At 37.3% G+C, this 8523-nt stretch overlaps 1 protein-coding gene and 1 long non-coding RNA gene across 3 annotated transcripts in view; one reads left to right on the forward strand and one right to left on the reverse strand.

Moving 5' to 3' along the window:
* The window catches only part of LOC100742419 (terminal nucleotidyltransferase 5C), a 156762-nt gene that overhangs the window by 14585 nt on the left and 133654 nt on the right, over positions 1-8523 (reverse strand). The gene's annotated exons all lie outside the window — the stretch shown is intronic.
* LOC117151323 overlaps positions 14-8523 on the forward strand; it is a 20308-nt gene continuing 11798 nt past the window's right edge. The window contains exon 1 of the long non-coding RNA XR_004461153.1: positions 14-303. This is a non-coding gene — a long non-coding RNA (uncharacterized LOC117151323). The remainder of the gene's footprint in view (positions 304-8523) is intronic.

The raw sequence follows: 8523 nt of genomic DNA on the forward strand, positions 1-8523 counted from the left end.
TTTTTTTTTTTTTTTTTTTTTTTTTTCTTTCTTCGACAGGGAAGTAACAGTTTCGTTTAACAGGTTGATTGCCACGATCACCTATTCGTTATCGGATTCGCTATCGGCGATCCACGCTATTACATTTTTGAGAATAATTTAATGTAAGATAAATTTCATGGACTAAAGGACCGTCAACAATGTGAACGATTTATATTACATGGAGAGAGAAAAGTGTGCAAATGTAATACGATATTTTCCAATAATTAAACATAACAACGTATTTCGATCTATTGCGGTTTCCACGGAATGTTATATAAACAGGTATGTTATACAGGTTATCTCACCTAACTTTATCACCTTGTTTTCGATAATACTAGAAAGTGTTTCGGCAACAGGTTGGATAGTTTCAAGGTGAACATTATTTGACACAATTAGTTTTTTTTCGTAGATGGTCACGTAAAAGACATCGCGTAGAAAGGTCACCGATTTTTTTTTTTAAATCGGATTATATATTTTTTAATACATAAATTCACCCATCTTCTCTACAAAAAAGTATTAATTTATCTATGCCGAAAAAGTATCAACTTATTCGTATGGAAAAACTTATCAGTCCAGCACATATATTAACTTTAATTTCTCATATTTAACATACGAAAGATAAAAACTCGACGAACACAAGAATGCCGCATCGCGTCTTTTCTTGTCTTTCCTTAAATATGTTAAATTGAACTTAAAATATTAAACGAATATCTCTTCCACATAAATAAATGAATACTTTTCCAACATACACAAGTTTATACCTTTTTTTGCGGAGAATGTCCAGGTGAATCGACGAACGTATTAAAATATATATGATTGATGACATTCGCACGTCCTCTACGCGTTTACCAATGGAAAAACTTCAAATTTAATATGTTGCTGAAACATTTTTGCTAATATTATCAAAAACAAGCGACATATTCCAAGTGATAAAGTTAAATGATAAAAGTAGATTATCCTATATAAAATTCGCGTGGCAATCGACGTGTTAAGAGGTATATGTACGATTGTACGTTCGTAAATAACTACAATTTTTCTTCCATATGCGGTGACTGCGAAAAGTATTCGTACGCCATTCCACCAATCGCTGCATTTACGTCCAATCGATTAGATTCGACTGTAATAAATTTTTCGCATTCGTCTAGTAGCGCTATATTTGTATATTTCATCTATGCGTCGCGCATGTACTTTCTCGCTTTAACATATTCCGTATCCGATTTCTCTATTCTTTTGGAATATTTTCCTATCGCATCGAACGCACGGAACACCTTCGTATTGGCAGGGAATCTCCGCGAAGCGTTATCACGAATCGATTAAACGTCCATTCGTGAGATTAAGCTGTAGAATGCAACAAAATTACGTAAGCTGTATACGGTTGGCGCGTTTCTCCTGTATCTTAGAAATGGAAATTTATGCGAGCGGTGAAAATTGATTTCAGTGAAATGCCGAGTGGAGGCGAATAGGCAGGTGGAAAAAGCGAGACGCCGTCGCGGTCGCGTATCCGGAAACGCTTCGATCGAGACGAAGAATCATTGGTTTACGCGAGGATAAACGAATGGTCGATATCAATATCGGATATCAATATACGATTACTCACGACGACCAGACAACTTGTAATTTATTATAGAGGAGCGGGTAAATGTTATCGTGGAATGAAACAATTATTAATGCTAGATAATTGTAGCAGATACGACTAGCAGATATAAACAAGAGAATCGCGTTAAAGTTCAGAGAAAAGAGACAACTTTTTCTTTGTTTCGAATTTATTGTACGAGTAAATGTTATTGTTAATTCTTTGAGCACGCCTATCGCTGTAAACATGTTCGTCGAACGCGGTTGTCGTCGATCACGCGACGCCATGTACCGGTAATTGCATTAGGCATTTTTTCCCCTTTGAAAGGAAAATCTTTGGATTTACGAGAATGTACTCGTACTTAAAGGGTTGTTAAGAACAAATCGTTCGCGTATTTCCAAGCTACGGTACATTTTTTCCTGCAACAAGCGACACGATATGCAAATCATCCTCTCTTATACGAAACAGCGAATACAGATTTTTCGTTTATTGAGAACAAAGAAGTAAACGATACAGGGATCAAGAGAAAGCGGAAAAAAGAAGCGGGAAGCCATTCGCAAGCATTTCGATCGAGACGAAGAACCGCTAGGTAGAACCGAGGGTCAACGAATCGTTGCGATGCAAGACGAATGCATCGCAGGCTAAGCACAGATGCGGACCATCGGTGCCACGGCCTCGTCGGCTACGTGAAATTCTAATGTTTCGCTTTCCTGCCGCGTCTGCGTTTCTCCGACCCACGACGACGTCCCGTGTTTAATTAAATCCTCCTTAACCGGGCAGCCTCGAACGAGAAAGTTGCGCCATCGTTGTACGTTGCTCGTGATTTCGACGATTAGTTCCGTCGTCGTAGCCTCTTTTTACGTTACGAGCTTTTCGTTCAGGTCTGTGCCAAGTTCAGTGACGTTTTACGTTTTGCGAATTTTGTTTTCCACCGATTGCATCTTTCATCGCATCGAGTAATTTACTCAGACGTGGTTATCGACGTTTTTACATGTCTGGAAGAATGATTTTTTACGACACTTCTATGATTATTAACAGTATCGATTTCGTAATTCTTAATTTCGTAATTTTCGTTCGAATCACGCTTTTGCTCGCGCGAACGAGGAGAGGCTGTTTGATGTTTGAAATAGTTGAATTACGTATATCGATAAGAATTATTCCACTTTCTCTTCTCGGGCTTACGAAATCCGTTGACGATGGGAAAATATGATCGAACGAAGGGACATAGGTTTCGCGTTTGTTAGAAACTGAGCGTGATTTTATAACTTACAAGGCAAAGTAGACTCGCGTGCGCGGACATTCTAACAACGAGGCCGGCAAAAAACGGCGAAAAACTTGGGAAAATACCGAGCGTTGAATTGCAAATTACGACAGATTTCTCGGGGCATTATTTGCACTTGATAAAATTCAATTTCGTGCTCGTTTGTTTGCACCGCACTCGCGAATATATTAGTTGCCGAGCTGCTTTTACTTTTCCTCTTGTTCCGATTCAAACTTCGCTTGTTCTTTCAATTTTATATCTCGTTTGCAGCTTCGTTAACGACTGCCTTAAATCCGTGATATTTGAACGTTTTAATCGTTCTAAATAATGACTTTGAGATTTCAAGTTTATTGAGTCCAAGAATACAGTTTTAGGTTCATTATTCATAATAAACGGCGAATTTTTGTAATGGTAGCCATGCTGTATTATGTGTCGGCGCTTTACATTTTTCGTTGTATGATACAGTTTTTGGGTTTAAGCCGCTGAGGAGCGGAGCTTTTTTTTTCTTTTTCTTTTTTTTTTCTTTCTGTCCTGAAAACTTGGTCGCGACACAGGACGCTTCGGTATCGTTCTAAATAATCTTACCGTTTCCCTGATACCTGTAAAAAAGGATTTGCAAAATGAAATGGCACGATACGTCGTTGTATGGAAAACGAAAGTATCTACCACGTATTTCGTAAGCGTTTAATTTCCCGCCTGACCACCAATTAATCTTCCGTAAGTTTCGAAACATTTTCATTTTTCTAACAACTACGCTGATGCCTCTTGCCCAACAATTCTAACGAATTAAGACGAGACTGCGATACATTTCGTGATCAACGAATATTCGTCACGCTATGATACGCCATAGCGTGTTGTGCCTTTGATTGGCTAGGAAAACGCTCAACATTGTAATTATCTACAGCGTTGACGTTCTATTTTACAAATTACTGCTCGTTAATATTTATTAGGACATTTTGATCGAGGCCGGAACATCGAATCGATGCATCGAATCGCTCGAAATAAATTAGAGCAACGTCTTGCACAATTCGCTAATATTATTAGTCAATAAAGTATTGCGCAAGAAGACTGAAGAAATGGAAAGTTCGACGTAATTAGTTGACATTCGTGAAATCAGACATATTCGAGGTATATGTACTCGATGACGAAAAATACAATAATAATTGGCTATAATCTACCGTGCAAATTTTGCAGAACGTCTGTCGGGACGTTCTTTCGCTCAGTTTGCCAAAGTGTGAATCATACTCGAGATTATTAGCGCACTGGCGTGGTCCACGAAGCTCGATGTGGATATGGCGGATAAAACGAAACGCGTTCGTTCTTCCAATGGATCGAAATATTTTTCTATCCTTTTGGATATATAAATAACAATAAAATAAAAAGAAGAAACACGTTCATAGTTGTACGTATATTAAGAGGAATTCAAGTAAAGCGCGAAACCGTAAATCTGTTGCGACTGTGAATCAAATTGGATGATAAAAACGTGAGTGTGGAAATTTCTGGTCGTCTAACAAACTCTATTACGATACTGTACGAGCGTTTTATATTTAAAAGCGTTATTTTACTTTGACCTTTTGCATGACAGCATTTGCGTGAATTAATCGCTCGGACTATTTCACAGATAAAGTACCGTACAAAATATCTCATTGTTTTTTTCTTTTTTTAGGAAATTTTGTATTTTATTCAAACCTGTCACTAATAGTTTCGGGCAATTTGAAATAATTCTAAATTTCACGAAGTAGCACGTTCTCGACGACAGAATATACAAATCTCAAGCGATTTCAAACAATTTTCAATTTCACAAGGCAATACGTTTTCCACGATAGAAGATACAAATCTGAAGAAATTTCAATATTAAATTTCACAGGGCAATACGTTTTCGACGGTTGAATACAACGATTTCGAGCAATCTAAATAATTCTAAATTTTCAAAATCGATACGACGATCGAATATAAAAATTCCAAGCAGTTTCGTACAATTGTACATTTCAAAAAGCATCGCGGCTCGCAACGGTTGAACACAGAAATTTCAAGCGATTGTAAATAATTCTAAATTTCATAAAGTAATTCATTTTCCACGACGAATATGAAAACTTCAAGCAATTTGAAACGATCCTATATTCCACAAGGAAATACGTTTTCCACGATCGAGTATAAAAGCTTCGAGCAATTTTATACGATCCTAAATTTCACGAAATAATACGTTTTCGGCGGTTGAGTGTAACAATTTCAAGCAATTCGAAATAATTCTAAATTTCAGAAAGCAATACGTTTTCGACTGTTGAATGTAAAAATTTCTAACGATTCTAAATAATTCGAAATCTCACGAAGTAATACGTTTTACGTGAATACACAAATTTCAAGTAAAATCTGAATAATTCTAAATCGAGAGAAAAAAATCAAAATTTGTAATAACAGCGCCTCGTAAGGTTCAAGTAAACAGTACAGCGAGATTGATACGAAACGGAATATTAATTCTCAACCGAACGCTATCGCTTCTTTCGTAATTATCGCGCGGTTCGAATCGACGATTCGTTTGTTTTTCACGAGAGGAAAGAAACAAAAATTTCGCGATTTTCGTTTTGCTGTTGTGGTTTGGCGTTCGTGCCAAGCTCTGTGATCCACGAAGCAAGAAGAGAATTGGAACGATCGCCGCCCGGAACGTATCATCTTCATCGACTTCGTCGACGTCTGATTACTGACTTCATCAACGCACCACTTCTCATCTTTTTTTCCCTCGCCCATTTTTCCTCGCCCCCTTTCTATCGCCACCCTCTATCCTGCCATCGTAAGCTCACTTTCATATTATTTTTGACACGTGTATCTTTAGATTTGGAACGGCGTTTTAAAAATATATTTTCGATATCTGCTACAACGCAGGAATTAGAAATAGAATACATCGTTGATCGTATGTTTTCCACCAGTTGTGTGTTTCTATCGGGCTGGCAACTAAGTGATTGCGGAGTTTGACATTAGGTGATAATGACAAAATCCGCAATCGCTTAGTTGCCAACACAATACATCAACACGGCGTCTATAAACGTTATCGCGCCTAAGTATCTGAACACTTTGGCGAATCTCTTGCGACAATATATAGAATTTTATCGAAATATACAGATCGATGGCGAATTGGTAATAACGAAAAATACGAAGGAGCAACGCTTACGCGTAATGTTTTGTACGAAGTTACCATGCTGTTGTAAATTTGAAGTATCTGTATGTTTAATATTTAAACAGCACTGTTTGCATCAACAAATGCGAAATCTTTCTGTCGACTGGAAAGGCTGTCGTTAATTGACAAGTTGTAAAACCGGAAACCAAGAGCTTTGTTAAGAAATAATTTAATCGCGTGAACGAGATACTTCAAATAGCAGAATCTTCGATCAAATGGAATTTCCTCGAGAGCAAAGATTGTTCGATGCTCCCTCGAAACAAACCTTTCTCTCATCGAATGGTCACGATTTTCGAGTGGAAAGGAGGAAATAAGAATCCTCTTTGCGATCAAAAAGTGGAGCACGAGCCCTTGCGAAGTTGAACGTGGTTTCTTTGAGGATCGCCAAGTGCATCGGCAAGACAGAAGCGGACAATATAGCATTAAACGGGAATTATGACCGCAATAAACCGTTGCTGGTGTTCAGCTTCTCTATACCGGTTCTCTCATAGCGAACTCATTGTTTTCCGGATTTAATATCGAGACCATAATCGAGATTCGACTTATTCTTTGTCACGGCGACTGATGAGAAGAGTGTTTTATTTTTGCACAAAAAAGAAAAAGAAGAAGAAAGGAAACCTGTTGAGTTACGAACTCGATTTATCGTTTGCATATCTCTGTGGTGTTTCCGACGTTCGCACGTTTTTGGTATAAGATAAGAATAAAGTTACTTTCTATTTTTTCACCATATATATTTAATATAGCTGCACGAATATTACATCTGAAAATACGTGAAAAAGTTAACGTACGTTGAAATAGTCGGTATTTTATCTTTGCATCTTTCACAATCGTGGCTGAATCGAATAAAAATGAAACGTACACTTGTGTAAGTATCAATTGCTCAAGAGATTAAGCAATATATGTAGTACGTAAATTTTCTCTCTTAATATCTATAATACATTTGCAATTGGCTCTGTTAAGCAACCAACGAATTTGATAGCTTGGATATCGCGTGGATAACGGTCGATGGTGTTATTACTAAATTTCCTTGTTAATACGTAGACTGAACGTCGACTTATGATATATCTGACGTTTCACGGTATTTACGAAATTTATACACAATTACTGAGAGAGGTACGGTATTTCCTAGAACTAGAACGTCATGCGTACAAATCTCTGGATACTTGAAATATTCCTCGAATGTAAAATACCTTATCTAATACTCGACTCGGATCTCTCGCTCTCGTTTCACCAGGTATATTCGCTTCAATTTCTCGCCACGATCATCTATAGTATTATTTCAACACACAGTGTAACTCTGGTGACTTTCAAAACTAGGTGACAAAGTGATTTATTATTGAAACTTTCTGTCTTCTATTTCTTCTATTCTACGAGAAACAGAGAAAGCAATAAATATCCTTTATATCCTTCGATAAATTAGCAAATCCTCTCCATGGTTAATTAATGTGGGTATTATTCAAAGCAGGACAATAGAAACAAAGAGAGATGGAAAAAGAAGAAAGAACAGAAGGAAGAAAAGTTGAACGCATCAGTCTCTATAGGTGGAATATACAGATCAATAACGGGAAGAACGTTTTATGCGACGCATTTTCAATGAATATAGACACAAGTACGTGCAAGTCAGAGACCCTCGTCGTGTCCATTGGAAATGTATTGCATAATATTTCGTGGGTCGGTGGCCTCCTGTTGACCCAGTGCATACAGCGAATCGACTTTTTTTTCCGTATGAATGCATCCAGACAGTTGCACATTTTACACGTGGCACATTCTACACGTCCACTACATTGTCCAACCGAATCGTTTGAAACACGCGGCTAGAGATAAACTTGCGCATCGAGTGGGATCTGTCGAACTAAGTTTTACAATATACGATATTTTTACGACACCATGTATAATCTGTAATTTAGAAGTTTCGAAGGAAATGGGAAAAAAGCGTACCCTTTCGGAGAAGTTTGCTCGTCATTGAATTTTTCAAATGAAATTTTACACATCGTTTGACATTTTTCTTAGAAGCTTCGGAATCAAAGAAATACGAACGATATTTTCAGAACACTTAACGACGAGAATATCACATTACAACCTTTGACGAATATCTTCCTTTTATTATCACGATCATTCGCGAAATTCTACCCCTCGTTTCTTACGATCCCCTTTTATCCTCTCAGATCCACTGATATTTCCAATTTCTCGTGTGCCTTTCGGTTCGCTAAACGCCACGAGAAGTTGCCGGTAAAATTTTCCACCAATTTCCATCCAGCTATTCTTTCCTCAGAGCTTATCTTTCATCTTGTGAAAGATCGAAGCCATTAAGTTACGTACTACACAACCTGAATAAAATAAGTTGGAATAATATTAGTCGAATAGTAGATAGCTATAGAGAAGAACCTATTTACTTTATAAATGAAGCTTGTGATAACAAATTTCCGTGACATAACGGTAAACAGCTTATCACAGACGAAAATGATGATGAAACAAAAAAAAAAAAAAAAAAAAAAA

The sequence above is a fragment of the Bombus impatiens genome, unplaced genomic scaffold (genome assembly GCF_000188095.3).
Source record: "Bombus impatiens unplaced genomic scaffold, BIMP_2.2 scf_0144, whole genome shotgun sequence".
In the NCBI taxonomy this organism is placed as follows: domain Eukaryota; kingdom Metazoa; phylum Arthropoda; class Insecta; order Hymenoptera; family Apidae; genus Bombus; species Bombus impatiens.